Below are 25,846 nucleotides of genomic sequence, written 5' to 3'. Positions count from 1 at the left end.
CTTGGCGGTCAACGCCAACAGACAGGCGGAGGACAATGTACCGCCCACAGTATCACAACCTACCATCCTGCCAGCCCTTATCTTTTTGCTCCTCTACCAGGAGCACGAACGCCAGCGGCGAAGACAACGGTGAGTACTGCACCTACGACACAGGGGAGGGGGAGGAAAAAAACTGTGACACCCCCACGCAACACCCAACACCCCCACCCACTACAACACACACACACTAATACAGCATGATACATTAAAGTTACACCCCCCAAGCCCCCCCCGGGGAGAATGCAAGGACAAAAGGAAATGAGTGTAACCATTGTAATATATTAAAATACAGTACGCAAAAATATATATATACACTATAAACAAATATATACACCAAGAATAGTAGTCCAGGTAGTGCTCCATTGAAGTCCGTGCCCCTGCAGTGTGCAGAGAGCACACTGCAGGGGCATCAGATAGCAATAAAACAGGCACCTCAGGGGGAAGGGAAAGGGGGGACACCTCAGCCGGTTGAGTGCACAACGCCAAATCCACGAAGGGGCCACATGCCCACTGTTCCATCCAAGGGAGTGCAAAGCCACAGTCTCTCAAGTCTCTACAGTGGGTGGTTTGCCCACTGTGCAATCCTGGGGAGTGGAAAGCCACAGTCTCTCAAGTCTCTTCAGTGGGTGGTTTGCCCACTGTTCCATCCTGGGGAGGGCAAAGCCACAGTCTCTCAAGTCTCTACAGTGGGTGGGTTGCCCACTGTTCCATCCTGGGGAGGGCAAAGCCACAGTCTCTCAAGTCTCTACAGTGGGTGGTTTGCCCACTGTTCCATCCTGGGTAGTGCAAAGCCACAGTCTCTCAAGTCCCTACAGTGGGTGGCCTGCCCACTGTGCCATCCTGGGGAGTGCAAAGCCACAGTCTCTCAAGTCCCTACAGTGGGTGGCTTGCCCACTGTGCCATCCTGGGGAGTGCAAAGCCACAGTCTCTCAAGTTCCTACAGTGGGTGGCCTGCCCACTGTGCCATCCTGGGGAGTGCAAAGCCACAGTCTCACAAGTGGATAACAGTCTCCACTGGTTCTGGAGGGGGCTTTGTGCCTAGAGTGCTTCATCCTGCCAAGGACAGAGGTAGTGCATGTTTGTCTCCACTGGTTCTGGAGGGGGCTTTGTGACCAGAGTGCTTCATCCTGCTAAGGACTGAGGTACTGGATGTTTGTCTCCACTGGTTCTGGAGGGGGCTTTGTGCCCAGAGTGCTTCATCCTGCTAAGGATAAAGGTAGTGGATGTTTGTCTCCACTGGTTCTGGAGGGGGCTTTGTGCCCAGAGTGCTTCATCCTGCCAAGGACAGAGGTAGTGGATGTTTGTCTCCACTGGTTCTGGAGGGGACTTTGTGCCCAGAGTGCTTCATCCTGCTCGTGACGGACTGAGTAGCGTCAGTGTCCTTGGCGCTCATGGGGCAGCGGTGCTTGTTGCGGCGGTGTCATTGGCAGCGGTGTTTGTGGCGGCGGTGCTGTAGGAAAGTACCATCTTGCCTGGCATGTTACCCCCATTTTTCACGGTATATATGTTGTTTTAGTTGTATGTGTCACTGGGACCCTGCCAGCCAGGGCCCCAGTGCTCATAAGTGTGCCTGAATGTGTTACCTGTGTTATGACTAACTGTCTCACTGAGGCTCTGCTAATCAGAACCTCAGTGGTTATGCTCTCTCATTTCTTTCAAATTGTCACTAACAGGCTAGTGACCAATTTTACCAATTTACATTGGCTTACTGGAACACCCTTATAATTCCCTAGTATATGGTACTGAGGTACCCAGGGTATAGGGGTTCCAGGAGATCCCTATGGGCTGCAGCATTTCTTTTGCCACCCATAGGGAGCTCTGACAATTCTTACACAGGCCTGCCACTGCAGCCTGAGTGAAATAACGTCCACGTTATTTCACAGCCATTTTACACTGCACTTAAGTAACTTATAAGTCACCTATATGTCTAACCTTTACCTGGTAAAGGTTGGGTGCTAAGTTACTTAGTGTGTGGGCACCCTGGCACTAGCCAAGGTGCCCCCACATTGTTCAGGGCCAATTCCCCGGACTTTGTGAGTGCGGGGACACCATTACACGCGTGCACTACATATAGCTTCACAATGGTAACTCCGAATATGGCCATGTAACATGTCTATGATCATGGAATTGCCCCCTCTATGTCATCCTGGCATAGTTGGCACAATCCCATGATCCCACAGGTCTGTAGCTCAGACCTGGGTACTGCCAAACTGCCTTTCCCGGGGTTTCACTGCAACTGCTGCTGCTGCCAACCCCTCAGACAGGTTTCTGCCCTCCTGGGGTCCAGCCAGGCTTGGCCCAGGATGGCAGAACAAAGGACTTCCTCTGAGAGAGGGTGTTACACCCTCTCCCTTTGGAAAATGGTGTGAAGGCAGGGGAGGAGTAGCCTCCCCCAGCCTCTGGAAATGCTTTCATGGGCACTCATGGTGCCCATTTCTGCATAAGCCAGTCTACACCGGTTCAGGGACCCCTCAGCCCTGCTCTGGCGCGAAACTGGACAAAGGAAAGGGGAGTGACCACTCCCCTGACCTGCACCTCCCCTGGGAGGTGCCCAGAGCTCCTCCAGTGTGCTCCAGACCTCTGCCATCTTGGAAACAGAGGTGCTGCTGGCACACTGGACTGCTCTGAGTGGCCAGTGCCAGCAGGTGACGTCAGAGACTCCTTCTGATAGGCTCCTTCAGGTGTTGCTAGCCTATCCTCTCTCCTAAGTAGCCAAACCCTCTTTTCTGGCTATTTAGGGTCTCTGTCTTTGGGGATTCCTTAGATAACGAATGCAAGAGCTCATCCGAGTTCCTCTGCATCTCTCTCTTCACCCTCTGCCAAGGAATCGACTGCTGACCGCGCTGGAAGCCTGCAAAACTGCAACAAAGTAGCAAAGACGACTACTGCAACTCTGTAACGCTGATCCTGCCGCCTTTTCAACTGTTTTCCTGGTGGTGCATGCTGTGGGGGTAGTCTGCCTCCTCTCTGCACTAGAAGCTCTGAAGAAATCTCCAGTGGGTCGACGGAATCGTCCCCCTGCAACCGCAGGCACCAAAGAACTGCATCACCGGTACCCTGGGTCTCCTCTCAGCACGACAAGCGAGGTCCCTTGAATCCAGCAACTCTGTCCAAGTGACTCCCACAGTCCAGTGACTCTTCAGTCCAAGTTTGGTGGAGGTAAGTCCTTGCCTCCCCACGCCAGACTGCATTGCTGGGAACCGCGACTTTTGCAGCTACTCCGGCCTCCGTGCACTTCCGGCGGAAATCCTTTGTGCACAGTCCAGCCTGGGTCCACGGCACTCTAACCTGCATTGCACGACCTCCTAAGTTGTCCTCCGGCGACGTGGGACTCCTTTGTGCGACTTCGGGTGAGCACCGTTTCACTCCACTTCGTAGTGCCTGTTCCGGCACTTCTGCAGGTGCTGCCTGCTTCTGAGAGGGCTCCTTGTCTTGCTCGACGCAATTGGCGACATCCTGGTCCCTCCTGGGCCACAGCAGCATCCAAAAACCCTAACCGCACGATTTGCAGCTAGCAAGGCTTGTTGGCGGTCTTTCTTCAGGAAAACACTTCTGCACGACTCTCCACGGCGTGAGGGATCCGTCCTCCAAATGGGAAGTTCCTAGCCCTTGTCGTTTCTGCAGAATCTTCAGCTTCTACTGTCCAGTAGCAGCTTCTTTGCACCCACAGCTGGCATTTCCTGGGCATCTGCCCATCTCCGACTTGCTTGTGACTTTTGGACTTGGTCCCCTTGTTCCACAGGTACCCTTGTTTGGAAATCCATCATTGTTGCATTGCTGATTTGTGTCTTTCCTGCAGAATTCCCCTATCACGACTTCTATGTCCTTTGGGGAACTTTAGTGCACTTTGCACTCACTTTTCAGGGTCTTGGGGTGGGCTATTTTTCTAACCCTAACTGTTTTCTTACAGTCCCAGCGACCCTCTACAAGGTCACATAGGTTTGGGGTCCATTCGTGGTTCGCATTCCACTTTTGGAGTATATGGTTTGTGTTGCCCCTATCCCTATGTGTGCCCATTGCATCCTATTGTAACTATACATTGTTTGCACTGTTTTCTAATACTATTACTGCATATTTTGGTATTGTGTACATATATCTTGTGTATATTTGCTATCCTCATACTGAGGGTACTCACTGAGATACTTTTGGCATGTTGTCATAAAAATAAAGTACCTTTATTTTTAGTATATCTGTGTATTGTGTTTTCTTATGATATTGTGCATATGACACTAGTGGTACTGTAGGAGCTTCACTCGTCTCCTAGTTCAGCCTAAGCTGCTCTGCTAAGCTACCATTATCTATCAGCCTAAGCTGCTAGACACCCTATACACTAATAAGGGATAACTGGGCCTGGTGCAAGGTGTAAGTACCCCTTGGTACTCACTACAAGCCAGTCCAGCCTCCTACAGGTGCCCGGTTCAGCGGTGCTTGTGGCGGCGGAGCCCTGTTCACCGGTGCCCTGTTCAGCGGTGCTTGTGGTTCCTTTGCAGTGACTCAGCTTCTGGCGGTCATGTCTGGCCCAGCGGGGCTGGTGCTGGCGGTCCTGTCCTGGGCAGCGGGGCTGGTGCTGGCGGTCCTGTCCTGGGCAGCAGGGCTGGTGCTGGTGGTGGCCTCCTGGGCAGCGGGGATGATGGCGGTGGCCTTTTGGGCAGCGGGAATGATGGCGGTGGCCTCCTGGGCAGCGGGGATGATGGTGGTGGCTTCCTGGGCAGCGGGGATGATGGCGGTGGCCTCCTGGGCAGCAGGGCAGCGGGGATGATGGCCTCCTGGGCAGCAGGGCTGATGCTGGCGGTGGCCTCCTGGGCAGCGGGGATGATGGCGGTGGCCTCCTGGGCAGCGGGGATTATGGCGGTGGCCTCCTGGGCAGCGGGGATGATGGCGGTCTTCTCCGCCGTGCTGCTCTTCCCAGACTTGCTGACTTTCCCCACCTTGGAAGGTGTCGCAGCTGACTCCACACTCCCACCTGTACCCCTGGGAGCGGCTTTGGTGGCTGGAGTCTTCCCCCACTCCCGCCGGGCACTGGCCAACCTTTGATGCTTGACAGGTGGGGGACTGTCCGTGCTGTGGCTCCGTGCCACACTGGCTGCCCTGGTGGCTGGTGCACTCCAGATTCCGGTGACTACAGGCACCACTGGTCCCGGAGATGTTGTGGCTGAGGTGCTAGGTTGGGACCTGGAGAGTCGGGCCCTAGGAGACGGACAGGGTGGGGGAGGTGAGGGAAAGAGGTCAAGTTTGGCCAGGAAACGTTTCTTGGGAACACTGGGACGGGTACCAGGAGGGAGTTTGGGAGTGGAGGAAGAGGTTTTGGTTGTAGGAGGTGTTCGTTTGGTGACTTTGGGTGAAGGTGCATGCGCTGGAGGCTGTCATGAGGTGTATGGCTGTTGGGTGGGTGTGTGCCTGCGTTTGTGTATCTTGGGAGGGGGCGTCACAGACACACTGGTAGAGGACACAGGGGACGTGTGAATGGTAGTGGGGGTGATGACTGCACGTGAGCGGGGTGTGGTGGTGGGTGTAAGTAGTGGCTGTAGATGTAGTGTATGCAGGTGTGAGTGGAGACGAGGAGGAGGGGGACACAGTGGAGGCAGTGGATGTTGGTGTGTCTGCATGTGTGTGATGCTTGTGCGAGTGCCTGTGGGATGTGTGGTGCTTATGTTTGCCAGAGCATCCCTTGTGTGTTGAGGTGTGTGCATGCTGGTCTGAAGGTGTGCTTGGGATAGGCTGAGGTAGAGTGGATTGGGTCTGGGTGGAGGAAGTGGGAGGGGGGAGGCTAGAGACAGGGACAATGGCTGCCATCAGTGCTGAGGCCAGAGTTTGAAAAGCTCGCTGAAGGGCCGCCTGACCAGAATGAATGCCCTCCAGGAATGCATTTGTTTGTTGCAACTGCCTTTCTACACCCTGGATGGCATTCAAAATGGTAGACAGCCCAACAGTGAGGGACCTGAGGAGGTCAATGGCCTTCTCACTGAGGGCAGCACGGGTGACTGGGGAAGGGCTTGAGGTGCCTGGGGCGAAGGTGATGCCCACCCTCCTGGGTGAGCGGGCACAAGGCAAAGGCTGAGGGGCTGCTGGGAGGGCGGTGCTGGTAGGGAGGGTGGCGGCTGTACCTGTAGATGAGGGGGCACAGATGTTGCCGCCACCACAAGGGAGCTCCCATCAGAGGACGAGTCCGTGTCACTGGTGTCAGCTCCTGTCCCCGCCGTGGAGCTCCCCTCGCCCTCCGTCCCACTGGTGGAGTCCGTAGTCTCGCCCTCCAGGCCCATGTGGGAGGAGCTGGTCTCGTGCTCGGCACACAGCAACCATGGCTGAGGGCAAGATCAGCTCGTCCCACGCACCCAATGGGTTAAGTGTGATCATGTAGACTATAGAAGAGAGTGTATTTTTATTACAAGATGAAACATGTTGTTCTGAGTTTAAGTGACTGAGATGAAAGGTTGTAGAGGCCTATGCCCAGGTATATATGCACTCTACTAGAACACATGATACTTAAATAGCTAATAAGAAAAAAATACAGTAATTCTCGTATCTAGTGAAACAGTCATAAACTCACTTGTGTTTTCACCAGTGCAGATACTAATATACTAAGTCATATACCGGGGTCACACTGATAGATTCAGAACCACAAATCAGGGACACACTGATACATACACTGACACACCTAGGCCCACACTGATCTGTACACTGACACACCTATGCACACTGTGATGTATAAACTAACATCCCCAGAAGCGTACTTATGCACTATTGTCTCAGTACATGCACTGTTGCATGTACTGAGACAACCAGGTGGAACTGATACATCGACTGAGACACCCAGGTGCACTGTAATGCATACACTATAATACCTAGGTGACAGTGATGTCTATACTGACACATCCAGGGATACACTGACATATACACTTAGGTATGCAGTAATCAGTGTTGTGGGACACAGAGGTACACTCTTATCTATAGACTGAGAGAGCCAGACACACACTAATGTATACAGTGATACATCCAGACACACTCTCTTAAATATACTGATACATCCAGGGATGCAATTATGCATCTACTGACAGATCTAACACAAATGGTGCATGCAGTGATGCAGCCAAATGGACCAAATGTATTCGGAGAATCATTCAGATGTACAATGATTTACACACTGAGACACCCAGGGAGAGAGAGATGGATAGAGTGGCACTCACAACCCTAGGAGTACACTGATGTATAAACTACCACACACAAGCACACACTGATGCATACACTGACATAGCCAGGCAGAAACTCATGCACACACTACGACAGCCATGTACAAACGTATGCAACCACAGATACAGCCATACAGATACTACTGCATACACTGACACAACCAAATGCCAAATGATGCTTGCACTGACAAACCCAGGTCTACATGACTGCATATACTGAGACACTCAGATGCACACTGATGTATAGATTAATACATCCAGAGACACATTAATACACACACTAACACACCGAGATACACACTGATGCATACATTGAGAGACCCAGGCAGACACTAGTGTAGAAACTAACAAAGCCAGTTAAATAGTAATGCTTCCATTCAAACACAGGTTGACACTATTAAATACATTGACATACCCAGGATCAGATTTACAAATATACTAACACACCCTGGGACACAATTATGGATAGATTAAGACACCTAGACATAAACTCATAAATAAACTTATACATGCATTGTAAAGTGGATTATTCTTAAGTACCTACACTTAGCAATAGGCCACTAACCACCACGAGGTCCAGTTAGGTCTCAATAAATTAATACCCGCTCAACCCTTGGTAACAAGGCAACAAGCGACAAGGCTTAACTTAGGAGACAGGTGTATAAAGCATTTAATATCAACAAAACAGTAAATAAGTAAAACATAAAATAAATAAAAATCCAACACCAATTTATAAACATAGATCATATTTTTGTCTTTAAACTGATACCAGAACAACATAAATCCAAACTAGGGATCCAGAGATATGAATTTGTAAAGATTAAAAGTAATTCTATTGCTTAGAAGCAAATAGCACTAATAGGCTTTAAAAAGGTCACACTCTACAGGGATAAAGGTCCAGAGTTCAGGCCACCCACGATGTAACACTGTTACACTCACTTTCAGAAGTGTTTCTTGATACAGGAAAGTGGTCCACAGCACCAGCCAATGATTCAGAGGCTCTGGTCTTTCCTCAGAGGGTCTGGGACTACAACTCCCACAGTGCACCTCCTCAACTTATGGAGCTGATTACAAAAGTTGCTCTGTATGTCTCCAAACTTCTGGATCTTCTTCCACTGGTCCTATTTGGGGCCTTGAAGTGTCCACAACTTGATCTAAGCTTCCAGAAGCTCTGAGTTGCTTCTTGGGACCTGGGACTACAATTCCCAGAATGCAACTGGTCAGAATCCTCAAATGTCCACTGGACACTGGTCAGCTGGGCTCTTCTTACAGGGCATGATGCAGGGGACTCTGGGCAGCTCCTTTGTACCTGTAGCTTCCAGGGAGTCCCTTCTTGAAGCAGTTTAAGACAGGCAAAGTCCTTTTAGTGGTGAAGCCCAAGTGTGTAGCTGGTGGAGTCCTTCTGAGTGCAGTGTCAAGGTGTAGGTCAGGGGTCCAGCAGGGCAGTCCTTCTTCTTTGTCTTGTTCCTTGTAGGGATCTGAGGTGTGGGTGCAGCTCTGCCAAATTTATCCTTGCTCCTGAGGTGAAAAGCAAGGGGGGCAACTGTCCAATCACAGGCAAACCATTACCCCCTTGGATGCCCACTTCCCAGGAAGTGTGGCAAAAATCAATCCCAGGGAGCAACATTCTTTAAAAATCCTATTTGTCTGGAACTGAATTGAGGAGGTTAGGTCTGGCTGAGCCCACCCACTGGTACGGCTAAAAATCCTTAACACACCCATCTCCTGCCCTCTCCTAATCTAATCAAGAAGGCACCTGGTTGTCTGGGTTTGCAGGAAATGGTGAAGGTCCTGAGCTGCTCCAAATGTCCTTCCCTCATTTGAAGACAAGTTTGGCTGCTCCCCCTCCATCCTGTTTCACCATCTGCTGAGGCAGATCTCCTCCCCCAGGCACTTCATTTGTGTTCAGCCCAGGCCACTTCACGCCTCATCAAGGCAGCCTGGCCAGGCTGCCAGAGGCTGGCCAATCAGAGGAGGGCACTACAGAGCTGAAACTGGTAACTTTTCGAAAGAGTTCTAAAACTGTTTCACTGAACTAGTTATATTGAATCCAACAACTGCAAGTTGTTACATTTATTATAACAATCAGTTTGAGACCAAACTTGCCATTTCTAGCTTCTTTGGAGACTTTATTAATTAAATAAAGTCTCCCCATTTTAGCCTATGGAGCCTATTTACTACAATGAGGGAAAAACAAATGTGGCTATTTTTCCCCACCAAGGTTTATAAAACATATTATATAAGGTCCCTGCTTATAGTTATGCTGCATCCACCATGGGGGCACCTAGGGCACACCTTAGGGGTGACCTGTATGTAAAAATAAGGTTGTTTAAGACTTTGGGAGTACTTTTAATTCCAACATCTAATTTGCATGTAACTAATTTAAAAGCAGCCAGCTAGGCAGGCCTGCCTTTTAAATGACCCTGGGCACCTCAGCAGTGCACCTATGGGTGCACTACCTGTGTTGGGGTCCCTAAACCTACATGCCCTACCATATACTAGTGACGTATAGGTAGGTTGACATGGCCAATTATAATTAGCCTAATTTGCATGCTCATTTTACATAGAGCAGAGGCCCTGGGACTGGTTAGCAGTCCCAGGGCACCATCAGAGTCAGCACAACATCAGCAAAAAGTGAAAAATGGGGGCAAAAAGTGAGGGGGCTTCTGCAATCAGCCCAGTTTTCACACAACATGGAAATGAAAAGTTATATATGCACTCACACAAGTATGGAAATACTGATGAGTAATAAAAACTCTAAGCTCTTTGTGGTGGTTCTAACAAGAACCTTTTTTGTAGTTTTTGATGTATGTATTGGAAACTTAAGAAAAACTTAAATGCAATACTTTTGCATTATGAGAGCACAGCAGTGTGCTAAAACAGCTAGGTTGGAGAAAATCTTAGTGATTTTTTTTTAGCAACAGTGGTATTTGACCTGCAAAAAGAAGTTGTTGACATTTTTTACTTTCGCAACCACAAGATTATTGCAGATGCAGCTGGATGTCACCTTTTAACCTAATTCGGTGCATGTGGCTGGCATACTGATATTCTGAGTAGTAGCTTGGCTAGATGTTGAGGTACCAGGTTCTGCATTGAAATGTGTAATTTCTTTTTTCTCTCATCATTCGTCGGTATGCCCGTTCCTGGACGTGGCTGTATTTCTTTGCTGTACCATGAGAGAGCTTTTTTTTCAACAGAGGTTGCATTTCACAATTCTTGCACTGACTTTTTTTCCCCACTAGGTATGGTAAAAAAATCTCTGTACATCACTCTCTTTTCTAGATGAAGAAGGCACCTGTTGAGAATCATCTTCTTCAGGAATATCTTGAGACTGTGCAGGTGGTGGTGGAGCACACCCTTCAGCTATATATATATATATATATATATATATATATATATATATATATATATATATATATATATATATATATAGATATTAACTATAACTCTTGCCCTTTGCCATGTACTGTTAATTACCCCTGATATTACAGCACTCATGACATCTTTTATAACATCATTAATAATATCAATGCAACATTAACAGTAACAACATTTTGGGTGAGATAATTGTGCATGGCAGGGTGCGAGTTATAGCTAATTTAGGGCACCAGTTATATTTACTTGAGGTAATCACCCAAAAGCTTAGACCGCTTCCGTGCTCTGGAGCAGCGGTATATATTCAGTCAACTCCTGTCAAACTATAGGAGCCCGTTAAGAGTACTTGTGGCACAGAGTGATAACCCACACGGCCTTGTGGACAGCCCCTGACATCCATACCCCAGGTGAGGAGTTTTTCACACAGCTGTGAGGGGCAGATGGTATCCTAGGGTCTGTTATTCATCGCTTCAGGGTTCTGTTCGTACACAGAAAGCCTCACTTGTACGGGGAGTGTGTTCCACAGCCAGACATTATTTGTCACACATTCAACGCAAGTCAAATTAAGTACTCCCTCCTTTCTTGAGAGAATCTGTGTTCACCCCACTATTGGCAAATCTATGGGCAAAAAGGGAAAGGGAAATCTTACATTTTCTTAAGCTTAACACTGTCTACTGTAGAGCATTAAGAAACAGTGTAAAAGTGCCCTGCTGTTAACACCGGAGTTTCTTTTTTTTCCCCATGCCAGTTGTCTTCAGGCAAACATGAATCTCATAGGCTTCCATATACCAGTGTCAAATAACCAGGCATATGTTTCCCTCTTGCGATCGTTTCCTAAGATTGTAAACATTGCTGATTATAGAATTTGGTGTGCTTTCTGTGAAACTGCATTTTTCCAATGCAATATCTATCTATCTATTTATCTATCTTTCTGTCCATCTATCTATCCATCTCTCTATCTATCTCTTTTTTTTATCCTTTTGTTTGGGACTCGGCTGCCAAATGTTGCTAAGACAATTCCCCACTGAAGCAAAACCCCTTCCAACCTTTTCCCAAACACCAGGTTCTTTCAGTTCTTTCAAATCTGTACTATACCTAGTCAAGTTAATAAGCATACTTCTAATCTCATTACTATTATCTGGTATATATGCACAACAATGACGCTCATTAAGCATCCTACAAACTCATCCATTTTTCGCTAAAAGAATGTCTAAAGCAAGCCTGTTTTGAAGAGTCATCGCCCTCTCCGCAGCAAGTTCAGTATCCATTAGGAGTATAGCCCCTGAAAAATTTGTCAGCATGTTATCCACAATAGTAGACAACTTTCGAATCTTTATGGAATTCAAGATAACTCCCACTGAAGGAATTATCACCCCAAATATGTCTCCCACTACGCCAGCAGCAGTTTCTCTCTTCTGTCTAGTACAATGTAATTCAGACACTTTCGGAAACCCTTTCAAATCGTCAAGTTGATATATCTTTGGGAAAACTATCCCCAAGTAACATGTTCCATACCATCCCTTTGGAAGACGGTAATAAGCATTAAGCCCACATATATAATAGATCCCTGGGATCGCTGGATCCTGCCCATTTAACATGAACGTCCATTTACTCTGAAACAAAAACGCATGCTTACATTCACTCATTCCCACAAACACATTGTCATAATATGATTTCGGCCTAAATATACAAAGCTTCCCTATGTGTAATGCATCTAAAGCTAGCTTCCCTTGCTCCCTAATCACCCCATAACTTTCACTACTAGCAAAAGCTCGCTGCTGTAATCCTTTTTGTAATTTACCCTTTAATGCCCTCCTTCTATCCTCTGTGTGATCTAAAAAGCTTTTCTCTACAGGTGTAAGCAAGCATGTCAAATTATTGTGATGTGCATAAGATGTACTAATTGTCAATGTCGGCTCAAAGAATCCTTTAACTAACTTTATACTATAGTATCTAGCTACACCACTCTAATCCTCTATTATAGGTACATATGAAACCACTAAATCATGATTAGAGTAGAAATATTGGATCTCCTCTTGGTTATAAAATCTTGTTAGTAGCAGACTACAACTTATCCCATAAGTTAATGGCAAGCTATGATAGGTAACCCCCTCTTGTACCAAAACAGGAATCTGTGTGCACATAAAGCAATCCTTCGCTTCCATTGTCTCAACATACTCACTCAGCAAGCAATAGAAAACGTTAGTAGAAAGTTCCCCTTTTGCATTAGTTCCCTCATGCAAATATCTCTCATCCAGCTCAAACCTCTCCCAAGCTGTTAGTGCAGTGGTAGTCTCAGGAACTGGAGCATTGTTAGTCCCACTCTTATCCATTAGTGTCATACTCGCAATCACAACCACAATGAATATCACCCACACAATACCTAAACTAACACCCAAGTATTTACAACGCCTACTCCCTACATTCTCCTGCCCAATGTTAGCCATGTTCTGTAAAGAATCAGAAAGTGAAGAATAGCGAATTCAAAACAACAACAACAGAGGAATGGTTAGTAATTCTCTCCTGCAGCAAAAGTCGAAACAAGCAAAATCTTTTTTGTGCGATTATTTACAACTTCAGTTTCAGGTTCCTTTGTCAGTTAGCAGCTTGTCAAAATCATTTTTCAAAAGTCAGCTCATGTTCTCAAACTCAAGTGCCAAAGTATTGACCTGGGACTTGTCAATCAAAACAGAACACCAGGAATTCCTGTTGCCATTCAGCTGTCGTTCCATACGCCCCTTCAGGACCTGCATACCTTCTATTTGCTACTCTCTTCCTTTTCAATTTGCGATCACCTTGCAGCTCTTCTTCACTCAGATCTTCTCTCCTTGTGGTGTCTACTTCTTCCTCAATTGCATCTTCGACAACCACTCTCCCCTCTTCACTTGTAACTTTGGACACTTGTCACCTTTCGGTATCTCTTTAGACTTTGATCTTTCCTGTGGCAACCCTTCTTCCTCTCTTTGCTCTAGGGTATTTTCGCTCGATGGACCTGCAATCTGCTCTGGAGGAGTGTGGACCCTCTGACTCTCTTCCGCCTCAACTCCTTCGCCTTCTGGGTCTGTCAAGTAATCTGGCTCATTCTCATAATCGTCTACCTCTCCTTGCCTAGGCTCCCCTGTTGCCCCAATTGAGATAGGCTCACCGTCACCCCTCAGGATTTCTTCTCCTTCATCTCTTACTGGATTGACTGAGCCGTCCCCAGCGGGCTCTCCTTCCGTCTCAGTTCCCCTTCGATCATTCTTCTGCCCTGAGACTTCATTGTCTGTTGTTGGTACTTTCAACAACTCAACTTCCTCATCAGTTGGACACGTCACCTTTTTCGTATGACTGGCATGGATCCAGTTCGGAACTCCTGCACACTTCACAGCAGTGGTAGTCGTTAGTGGGGTCCCTTCCAACGTCCCTTCCAACGTGGCTCCAAGTACGTCTTCCTTACGTGTTTCTTGATGACAACCCAGTCACCAGCTTTCAGGTTGTGTCCTGGATCATGAATCGGTGGCAGGGTGGTAGCTTCCACCTGGTGAGAAAAAGAGTGGACCACATCAGCCAGACCCTTGCAGTAGTCCAAAACTATATTATCCGTGATAATCACAAGAGCATTTGCGGGCACTGCGGGCAGTCTCATAGCTCGACACATGAGAATCTTATGCGGAGACAGTCCTGTCTTCTTGTTAGGTGTATTTCTCATTGACATTAACACTAAAGCTAATGCATTGGGCCATTTCAAATTCGTGGCTGCACACATTTTCGCCATTCTCGATTTCAGGGTACCATTCATCTGTTCCACTAGTCCTGATGCTTCAGGGCGGTAGCTACAATGCAACTTCTGCTCAATGTTCAATGCTGCACACAGTAACCTAACCACCTCATTGTTGAAGTGACTTCCCCTATCTGATTCTAAAGAGATCGGAAAAACGAAACGCTGTAACAATTCCCTAAGCAACAACTTTGCTACTGTGAGACTGTCATTTCTACGTGTAGGGCAAGCTTCAATCCAGTGACTAAAGATACACACAATCACCAATACATATCTCAAACCTCCACACACAGGCATCTCAATGAAATCCAATTGCATTCTGCTAAATGGACCTCCAGCTCTCCCAGTGTGGCTCAAATTCATCACTGTCTCTTTCCCTGCGTTCATCTGTTGGCAGATGATACAACGATGGCATATCACCTCTGCAGCTTGTCTAAATTTTGGATTAAACCAGTCAATCGTGAACAACCTGATCATGGCATCCCTCCCAATGTGTGCTTGGCCATGATAAAACCTTGCAAATTGTGACAAAAGACTGTTCAGCAAGACCATTTTCCCTTTGTCTGAAACCCACAAATCATCTGGTCTTTGTACGTATTGCATTCTAACCCAAGAACGCTTCTCATATTTGCTGGCACGACCCTGCAGCAATTTCAGCTCTTCTAACGTGTCAATCACCCTCAATACATAACCTGTACATGTCTCATTTTCTTCTTCAGGCAATAATTCCCATTGATCCTTAAACGATATACAGTTCAATGCGCAAAACCTTGCAAATTGATCCGCGTATCCATTTCCCATTGAAACAAAGTCTTGTGACTTCAGGTGTGCACTGCATTTCACCACGGCAATTTCATGAGTTAACTGAATCGCGTGCAACAACTCCTTGATTCTTTCACCATTTTTCACTGGCGAGCCAGAAGAGGTCAAATAACCCCTTTGTGACCAAATCCATATCGACTATCGGTATAAATAGTCACTCTCATCTAAGCAGAGAAGTGGCAAGCTCTGGTAAGAGCTACCAGTTCAGCTACCTGAGCGGAATGCACTCCTTGAAGCCAGGACGATTCCAGGATACCAGAAATCGTGCATAAAGCATATCCAGCTCTCAGCACGCCTACTGAGTCTCTCAAACATGAGCCATCAACAAAGATAATTTGGTCATTTTCCTCCAATTGGCTATCTTTAATATCAGGTCTTGGTTTGGTGCACATTTCGGTTACCTCAAGACAATCATGTTCTACCTCTTCCATATTTTCAACCTATGTATATTCACTTGGAAGCAAAGTTGCCGGGTTCAACACTGTACATCTCTTTAAAGTTACATTTGGTGACCCCAATATAATCGTTTCATATTTCGTCAATCTTGCATTTGTCATGTGCTGCGTTTTTGTTCGGGTTAGGAGGGTCTCAACTGAGTGAGGGACCATGACTGTTAGAGGATGTCCCATCACTATGCCTTCACACTGTGTGAGGCTTTGTCCAACTGCTGCTACTGCCTGCAGACAACCCGGTAAGGCTGCTGCAACTGGATCCAAAGTAGCTGAAAAATATGCTACTGGTCGGTTTACATCTCCATGGACCTGTGTCAAGACAGACAAAGAACATGCATCACGTTCATGACAAAACAGAACAAAAGACTTTGGGGGTGATTCTCACCCTGGCGGGCGGCGGAGGCCGCCCGCCAGAGTTCCCCCCTCCAAAATACCGCTCCGCGGTCAAAAGACCGCTGAGGGTATTTTGGCTTTTGCACTGGGCTGGCGGCGACCGCCAAAAGGCCGCCCGCCAGCCCAGTGCAAAACACCCTTCCCACGAGGACGCCGGTTAAGAATTGAGCCGGCGGAGTGGGAAGGTGCGACGGGTGCAGTGGCACCCGTCGCGTATTTCAGTGTCTGCAAAGCAGACACTGAAATACAAAGTGGGGCCCTCTTACATTGGCATGGGCACTGCAGGGGCCCCCAGGGGCCCCACGACAACCCATACCGCCATCCTGTTCCTGGCGGGAGAACCGCCAGGAACAGGATGGCGGTATGGGCTGTCAGAATCCCCATGCGCTGCGCCGCCATGGAGGATTCTAATGGGCAGCGGAAAACCGGCGGGAGACCGCCGGTTTTCCGCATCTGACCGCGGCCAAACCGCCGCGGTCAGAATGCCCTGCGGGGCACCGCCAGCCTGTTGGCGGTGCTCCCGCCAACCCTGGCCCCGGCGGTCCATGACCGCCGGGGTCAGAATGACCCCCTTTGTGTAATCAGGCATACCCAAAGCTGGAGCCCTACACATGCTCTCTCTTCACTCAGTGAACGCTCTCATTTCCTTCTCTCCTAAAACTATGGCATCCTGATTCTCCTTGGCCGTCAGCCTCTGCAATGGCTTAGAAATGACTGAGAAATTTGAGATCCACTGGCGACAGTAACCCACCATTCTTAGAAACATCCTAACATCTCTCTGTGTCGTTGGGGGATTCATCTGTAACACTGCAGTTATTATTTCTCTGGATAACTTCCTCGACCCTTTCTCTGTCCGATGACCCAAATACTTCACCTCTTTCTAACAATATTGCAATTTCTTTGGGGACACCTTGTGCCCATTCTTTCTCAGGTGATTCAGTAAGGCAATCGAATCGTACTTGCACTCGTCCCTTGTTTTAGATGCGATCAACAAATAACCAATGTACTGCACTAGAGTCGATTTGAAAGGCAGTTCCAATGACTCCAAATTCTTCTTCAGTATCTGATTGAAAATGGAAGGTGATTCCGAAAACCCTTGAGGAATTCGACACCAACTGTAGACTTTGTCCAAGAATTTAAAACTGAAGAGAAATTGGCTGTCTTCATGAAGAGGCACAGAAAAGAAATCTTGGAATCTGAAACATAATCGCAGCTATATTTGGCACCACTGGGCAGCATTTTTCCACTATGTCATTTATCTTCCTAACATCTTGAACAATCCGAACTTCCCACAAGGCTTTCTCAACCCCATTATAGATGAATTACACGGACTACTCAACACCTCCTTCAGGACTCCCTGTTTCACAACATCTGCAATGATTTGCGCAACCTTTATAAGGACATCTTGCACCATATGATACTGCGGTATCTGGGGGAACGCAGCGTTAGGCTTCACATTGACTTTGACTGGCTCTACTCCTTTTATCAACCCTACTTCTTTCCCTGTCAAGTCCCACACCTTTTCTTGAACTGTTCCCTGTAAGTCTGCTGGGAGATCAGCCACAGTGAACATCTGAAAGAAGTTAATCAGAGGATATTCCTCATCTGTTGTCTCAGGCTCTGAACCCTGTTCCTCCCCTTCATCGTCACTGTTTGTCTGGACCTCAATTTCCTCATTGGAACACGTGATTGAACACCTCTTCTTACATAATAAGTCCCTTCCCAGTAAAGATACAGGACTTGAATCGCAAACCACAAATCTGTGTAATCCCTGGAAAGTGCCAAGCTCAACCTGAACTGGATCTGTGATCGGGTTAGTCAGGAGTTGGTTTGCTACTCCCACTACCTTAACTATCCGTCCCGAAAGGGGCAGTTTCGGAACCTCTGGGCTTCTGACTGTAGAGCGTGTAGCTCCTGTGTCAACCAAAAATGAAACCTTGTGACCCATTACCTTCCCCTGAACATAGAGTCCTCTCTGATCTACCTCTAAGGAAGCTGCAAGCCTACACTCCTCCCTGTCTGAACTCTCATCCTACCATTCATCGTTTAGTCCATTCTCACCACGCAATGGGTACTGTGCACTGTGTGATTCTGACTCATTCTTTGACCTGTGACCTGTTGAGGAAGCATCACCTGTTGCTGTTCCATTGGGGTTAAAGGCACTTGTATTTGCTGTCTAGGTACCATGGGGAAGATGCAATGGTGGAATACATTGCACTCATGGTACAGCTGAAAACAAAATGCGGCTTTTGAGGCTTGACTTTGATAAGGCTACACGTTTGAGGTGAATTGTTCTTGCAAAAATCTATTTCCTGGACCTAGAGTTTGATACTGTAGTACAAAAATGTCCAAATAAGTATTCTATTTTTGTAGGACTGCTGCTTGGCTACTAAAATAAATGGCAATCTTGAATGATTTTCAAATAAACCCAGGATGCAATGAATACCTTCACGGACCTGCAGTGGAAGGACTCTGTCCCTGGGAAGCAGCATGTAGTCCAAGCTCCACAGCACCACGAAGGCAGAAGCGAGGAGGAGGCACTGATGAATGATGAGGGACCATGTGGGACCTAGCCAATGCTAAGTTAAGTGACAGAGAGCTATGTGGGAGCCACGTGGGAATCAGCCAATGGTAAGCATGGTGAAGTGAGAGCCACGTTGGAAGCCAGCAATTGGTAAGTAAATGTAAGTAATGGGTGGGCTGTAAGTCCCTTTTAGGTAAAAAAAAAAAAATGCAAAAGATTTTGCAAGCTCAGCACAAGCGCTGTGCAGGCACAACCTTAAAAAAAAACTGGTGGGCCAGGGCCCGGTGAGGGCTGCAAAATGTATTTAATTGGGAAGGGGGTGTGCAACCCTCCTCCCCCAGCCTCCTTCAGGCCCCGGGAACCCTATTCCCCCGAGATCCACTAAGGCCCCAGAGACACATTCTACAGGGCCGATATATATATTGAGGGGAAGTAGGCAAGTCCCCTCCCACTTCCTGAAACTCATTGAAGCCCTGGGGATCACATCCTCCGGGACCATATATTAAACTGAGGGGGGAAGGAAGGCATGCAGCCCCCCACTCTGGGCCTCCTTGAGGCCCTGGGGACTCCATTCCCCAGGCTCATAAACAGAAAAAGGGAAGGGGGGTGTAGCCCCCTCCCTTTATTCTGTCTCTGGGGACCCTATTCCCTGAGGCAGACTATGGTGTGGGTCCTCGGAAACCCAACCCCCTAGGGCACTGCAGGTTTCCTACCTGCACTCTAGTGGGCAGTGAAGTCTTATGTGCTCCCACCCTGTGGAAGCAGAAAGCTGCTCTCACAAGGTGGGAGCACCTATGTTTGTTTCTGTCCATGCTCTTGCAGGCAGGGAAATTTAGAATTGCAAGAAAAGCTGTTCCCACTAGTACCCAGGATGTGTGCTGGCAGTGGCGCCGGCAGGACTGTGGGGGTATTGGGGCTCCCCCCGCACCCTCCAACCTTAAATATGCTGTGGTGTGCCCAGAGAGGGCACAGGGATACCCCATATTTTTTATTTTTTTTATTGCCAACTTCTGCACAATCCCATGGAATGGAGCTGTTTGCAGGGAGTCGGTGGGACTGCAAGGGCTCTGGGTCTCCCCCATATGGCCCCCAATGAAAATTAAATCTGTGGTTTACGATACCACATCTTATATCTGGAACTAACGGTATTTTAATCGTATCTGAGGTACCCAACAATAAAAGATAATAATTCCTGGGTATACCCCAAGATATTTTCAACTTTTCTCTGGATCTCTGCTAGAATACAGGATTTACCTATTTAAGGACGCCCAACAATGGTCGACTCTGCCATGGTGGTATTCACCTGCTGTGGTGTGGAAAAATCGCCTATAATTAAGCATGCTACGATAATTTGTGGGTGAGATTATTTTCCAAAACCTTTTGGGATCCCTGTAAGGTAGCCTAATACGTTTAGTGATTCTGGCATTTTCAGTGTGTTTTTATTGAACAATGGATTTGTCATTGGTCTCACCCATACAAAATTGACATATCGGGCCTACAGAGCTCCACAGAATCGCAGCCGACTCTGGTCTGCGACGGAAGCATTTGAAAAGCCATATCTCTGACTCGAGGAAAGCCCTGATGCAATAATGACAGATTGTACGCTAAACAAGTGCTAATTAGCACTAGCGATTTTGGCTTCCACTGAAGATAAAACACATTTCTGTGACACGCATTGCACTCGGGGCGTTATGTGTTGGCTGCTACTGTCACAGATGCTGCACACAGGTGTCAGTGCGAAACACACACACACGTAAGGTGGCAGGTATCACCGTGACACATGGCATTCTCATTCTCTGGTTGGACAGAGAGTCTCGCCTCAGCCAATCAAAGGCTTGCAGGACTACCATTGTCTGGTTAGTAGGGTTACAGTGTTTGTATCCGGTATCTGCTGCCATGGCATCCGTCACCATAGACACGTTCTGAAAGCAGAATGTCTGCAGGATAGGGGGATGAGTGAATAGGACCAGAGACACCCCGAGACTGCTGTGGGCAGGGCAAGGCAGCTCTGTACTGCCATATGCAGAGCAGAGCCACTCAAAGGAAGGGAGCGGGAGGCCGGAGAGAGGAACCAGGTACCACCTTGAGACACAAGTGGAAGCAGAGGATCTGAGACAGCCGTCCTAAGAGTGGACTATAGGAGACAACCTGACTAAAGACAGGCAGAGACTGTTCTAGCCGGAGACAGCCATAAACACAGAAAGGAAAGTCAGTCCGAGAGAGGGCATGAAAACATTGTTTGGCACTTCAGGGTAGAAGAGAAAGTCTGGCACCACAAGGGGAGGGTGAGAGGAAGACTGCAAGGGAGCACACAAACCCTGAGCCAGAGACTGCTTGATACAGGCAGGGCCAGTGCAACCGTGACAGCTGAGAACCCTGAGGGGGAGAGATTTCAGACGGAGGAGCAGTGCAGGCTTGCACCCCCAGGGGCCTCAGGAGAGCTAAGTCTGCCTTTAACTACCAGTGCTGAGGGGAGAGAGACAGCCCAGGATAGGCGGTCAGAGGAAGTATGGTGCTTAGAAGATCCAGTCTGGGACAGGGAGAGGCTGGAGTGTAGTGAGGAGGGGGAGAAGAGGCAGAAACTGTCTGGGGCGCCCAACACAACGAAATAACTGCAGGGAACTCGAGACAGCCGAGCCAGTCGCAGTGACAACGGGATAGAGAGACTGCAGCGGTGCAAAGCTGAAGTAGGGCGACGCAAAGGGAGTCTAGAAGACAGACCGTCAGAGAGGCGTCCTGGGGGTGGTGACATCTTGAAACTCGGGCGGAGAAGATAAGAGTCTAACTGAGAAACTGGGTTGGGGAGGAGACAGTCCAACGCAGCCCATGAAGCAAGCAAGAAAGGGGGACACAGTCCAGGGAGAGAGGGCAACTAACCCCGTCACGAGACAGTTTAGCGGATAGACATAGGAGTCTGAATATGGCCAGATACAGCCGAACGTAAAATAGACGAAGCGGCATAACAGACACACAAGAGACCCACGGCAGCTGAGTCAGGTGGAACGTCGACAGACAGAGGAAGAGTCAAGGTATGTCGCAAAGTGACAGTCGCTCGCAGACGTGTTGTCTACAGAAGTGACAGTCCCCCCAGGAGGAGGTTGAGCTAAGCGATTCTGGATGCAAACGTTAGTGTGACTGACAGTAAAGAGGGAAGACTCGAGAGACCCCAAAAGAGAGGAACGCATTAAGCGACACTGCAGAAGTGAGAGTGACCCAAACAGACGACGAAGGCAAAGAGACTGTTCAGCAAAGCCCACCCAGATGGTGAAGAGCCCCCGAGACTGACACCTGGGGTTCAGTGTATACTCCAGGAGACAGCGGAGGGCCGGCGAGGCTGCCCGATCTCACAGGTAACGAGACGGCTCAGGCCCTCTTCCCACGGCCAGTGCCGGAGCTTCCACTTTAATACAAAACATTGTATTGTTGCTGCGGTTCAGTTAGGCGCCCAGGTGCCCATGTCGAAGCACTGAGAAGCGGCGGCGTTATTCGAAACCTATATACGCAGCGCTTAATTTGTGCCGGTGAGGGCGTCGGCACTTATTTTTGAGGGTCGGCTCTTATTTTTCTGCATCAGGCATTTACTGCGAGCAAAAGACACAGTCGCACATGGAAAAGACGAGGAAGAGAAAGACAGAAAAACGTCATAAAGGGAGAAAGCTGCAAGAGTGAGCTGAAGGGGTAGGGACTGTCTGTAAATAGATTAAAGAGGTTCGAGATGCTTTAGGACTACCTGCCTCAGCATCTAGTGCTCGCACATTTAAATGCAGCAGCCGCGTGTTTCAGAGGAGACCATTGCATATGCGTTATTTCTCTCTGTATTCCGCGGCTTCGGCATTTAAAGTCTGGCTGAGAGACAACTCACAATATTTTATGTACTTACTTTTTGAGTGCAGTTTTCTATAGCGCTTGAATCTCGCTGTGCTTTAGAGCACTTTCAAAATGTAAAACGTAGTATACAACAGAGACATATTAAATGAATAACACATGTACAGTACAGATGGAATAGAAATTATCAGACATCGACAAATCGATAATCGATCAATTCCAGTGTCAGGTCGAGAAGAGGGCAAAGGGTGGGGCATGGTTTTAAGGACTAAGGTGAACAGAAGGAGAAGGAGGGAGAATCGTAGAGTACACAAAGAGGGCAGATATCACCATGACACCACTGTAGTAATCGCGCATCCAATAAAATTAGGAGAATTATCTCTTTGAAGAAAATAGAAGTTTATTCAATGACAAGACCCACGACCTTCTTCTTCCAGCACACCAGTCAGTAGTCAAATCAAACCCAAACATTCTCTCATGACCTAGTCAGAATTCTATACTCTACATTCCTTAAAGCAACAAACATTAAGGCCCATATTTATACTTTTTTAGCGTCGCATTTGCGCCGCTTTTTGACACAAAAGCGGCGCAAACTTACAAAATACAATGGTATTTTGTTAGTTTGCGCAGCTTTTGCGTCAAAAAGCGGCGCAAATGCGGCGCTAAAAAAGTATAAATACGGGCCTTAATAACACTTATGCCCCTACTTACATAAGAAATTCACTTCCACATATTACACATCCCCCTTTCCATAAATCAAATAAGAAATTGAAGCAATAACATAAAATATATATACAAATATACAATAAAAATGCACACAAAATACATCGACTCTAAAATTAATAAAGGAAAATCAAACAGAGGAAATATACATATTTACAAATCATTAATAATATACAAAGTCCCTTGAATGAGTAGGAGCAGATCTCATTCTAGAACTACTCCTGATTGAAGCATCTCCACCACCTGTAGACTGGAAACTAGATGGCGGAGAAGGAACAACTATATTGTCACTGCTCCCCGTATTGTCACTGCTTCCCATACCATCTCCTTGATTCAAATTATCATGCAACTCCCTACTGCGGCCCGCACATGTATGAGCATCTAAATCAAACCAATCCTGTCTTACCTTGCTACCATGTGCCTTCACCCTTTCAAAAATGATGCCAGCTTGCTTAGGAGTAATTTTGACTAAAACATTACAATTCCACCACCCCCTATCTTGCAATAGAACTGCTGTCCTGTTCATCCTTACAACTTTTACAGGTTCAGAGAATTTAGACTGCCCCTTACTAACCCTATGCGGTTTTTTGATAAGGACCCAATCTCCCACACACAACGTTCCCTCCTTAACACGCATCCTGGAATCATAGTTTTTCTTATAACAATCTTGTTTTTCACTGACATGTTCTCTGAGACTTTGTAAGTCTACTTTTTGATAACGTTCCACTTTATCCAATAACCAATTTGGACTAATGGCCGTAATAGGTTTCCTACCTCTCAACAAATTGAAAGGAGCAACATCTGTTGTACTCTGTGGTGTAATATTATAATTCCACACCTTGAACTGTAAGTAATCTCTGACATCAAGGTTATTAGCAATTGCAGTTTGAACACCATCCTTAATTAATCTATTTGCCCTTTCAACTAAACCATTGGAAGAGGGACTATATAAAGGTACCCTTATGTGTTTTACATCACTTTTAACCAGAAAACTGGTGAACAACTCAGAAATAAAATGGGAGCCATTATCCGTCACAATCTCCTTAACTATCCCCTCTATGTAAAACAGATGTTTCAAAAATGTTATGACAGACGCAGAATCAGCAGACTTAACAAAAGAAAAGTACAACCATTTTGAAAAATAATCAATAGCCACAATCAAAAACTTTTCATCACAACCCGGCATGTTAATAGGGCCCGAAAAATCTAACCCAATTTTTTCCCAAGCATTGTTGGGCCAAGTAACCGGACATAAAGGAACCGTAGAAGTTTTCCAATGCTTGTCTGAACACAAGCATTCCGTGCAAGAATCAACAAATCTTCTAACTTGCCCATCAATACCTGGCCACCAATAGATTTGTTTTATTTTCTTAGACGTTGCCGAAATACCTAAATGTCCCTCATGTGCCAGAGCAATCATTTTTGGACGTAAAACACTGGGAGGAACAAACAAATCTTGTCGAACCAAGATATCATTAACAATCGACATTTCTGAAGCCACCTGATGAAAACATCTCAACTCCATTGACATAGATCTTTCATTGGGCCAACCATCAATTAAAAATTTCTTCACTTGAGTCATACACTCATCTTTGTCACAATTCTCAACCCATTCTTTCTCAGAAATCCGAAATTGTTCATTTACATCTCCAATGCTAAACACGTACTCCAATCCTTCCCATTTTTTATCCTTGACATCCACCACCTCATTACATTCAACAGGTAGGCGTGACAAACAGTCCGCTCTAACATTTTTCCCACCGGGAATGTATTTTATGTCAAAGTTGAATTCCTGTTACCTAGCCAACAATCTAATCAGTCTAGATGAAGCTTTATTCGAACAACTATCTCCCAACATGTATATTAAGGGTTTATGATCATCCGTATGCAATTCAAATTTGTTCCCCCAAATGTACATTTTAAATTTTTCAGAGGCCCAAGAGCACGCTAGTGCTTCCCTTTCAATCGTACTATAGTTTTTCTCAGCCACATTCAAGGTACGTGAGGCAAATGCAATGGTACGTTCCTGACCATTAACCATGTGACTGAGGACTGCCCCTAAACCTCCTCCACTGGCATCAACTGTAATTATGCACTTCGCCCCATATATAAATGGCTTAATTGCAGAAGCAGACGTGATTAATTTTTTTACAGCCACAAACGCCTCCTGACAATCCTTGGACCATATGAATTTCTCATTTTTTTTTCAAGAGATTCCTTAACGGCTGCACAACTACTGCATAACCTTGCACAAAACGTGCGTAGTACTCACTCAAGCCTAAAAACGCCCTAAGGGAATCTTTGTCACCCGGAACTGCCGCTTCAAGTATACCTTTTAACAAAGATTCTTTGGGTCTGATACCATCACCTGAAATGTTGTGTCCTAAATAATTAACCTGTTGTGCTAAAAATTAACATTTTTCAAAATTTACTGTCATACCCCACGCACCCAATCTACCTAAGACCTCTTCTAAAAGTACAATGTGTTCATCTAGGCTTTCCGTGTGAACTAAAATATCATCTTGGAAAGTTTGTACACCTCCAAGATCTCCAAACATTTGATCCATCAATCATTGAAAAACGCTGGCAGCAGACGCCAAGCCAAATGGCATGCGCCTGTACATATATACACCAAAAGGTGTCACAAACGTAGTCAAATGTTGTGAATTTTTAGCCAATGGAATCTGATGGTACGCTGAGCGTAAATCAATTGTAGAAAAATATTTACTACCACCTAATCTGGCCA

The 25,846-nt window shown here is 46.8% G+C and overlaps 1 protein-coding gene across 4 annotated transcripts in view; it reads left to right on the top strand.

The window, feature by feature from the left end:
• The window catches only part of TEKTL1 (tektin like 1), a 232,388-nt gene that overhangs the window by 124,371 nt on the left and 82,171 nt on the right, over positions 1-25,846 (top strand). Inside the window, exon 1 of one of the 4 annotated variants that reach the window (XM_069237410.1) lies at positions 20,496-20,627. The exons of 1 other annotated variant lie outside the window; for it this stretch is intronic. The gene's annotated coding sequence lies outside the window, so the exon portion shown is untranslated. Of the gene's footprint in view, positions 1-20,495; positions 21,903-25,846 lie in introns of those variants that run through there. 2 more of the 4 variants (XM_069237409.1, XM_069237408.1) reach the window with 2 other exon arrangements.

The sequence above is a fragment of the Pleurodeles waltl genome, chromosome 6, assembly GCF_031143425.1.
Source record: "Pleurodeles waltl isolate 20211129_DDA chromosome 6, aPleWal1.hap1.20221129, whole genome shotgun sequence".
In the NCBI taxonomy this organism is placed as follows: domain Eukaryota; kingdom Metazoa; phylum Chordata; class Amphibia; order Caudata; family Salamandridae; genus Pleurodeles; species Pleurodeles waltl.
The sequence above is the reverse complement of the archived record's forward strand: the minus strand, read 5'-3'. Positions and strand labels throughout refer to the sequence as shown.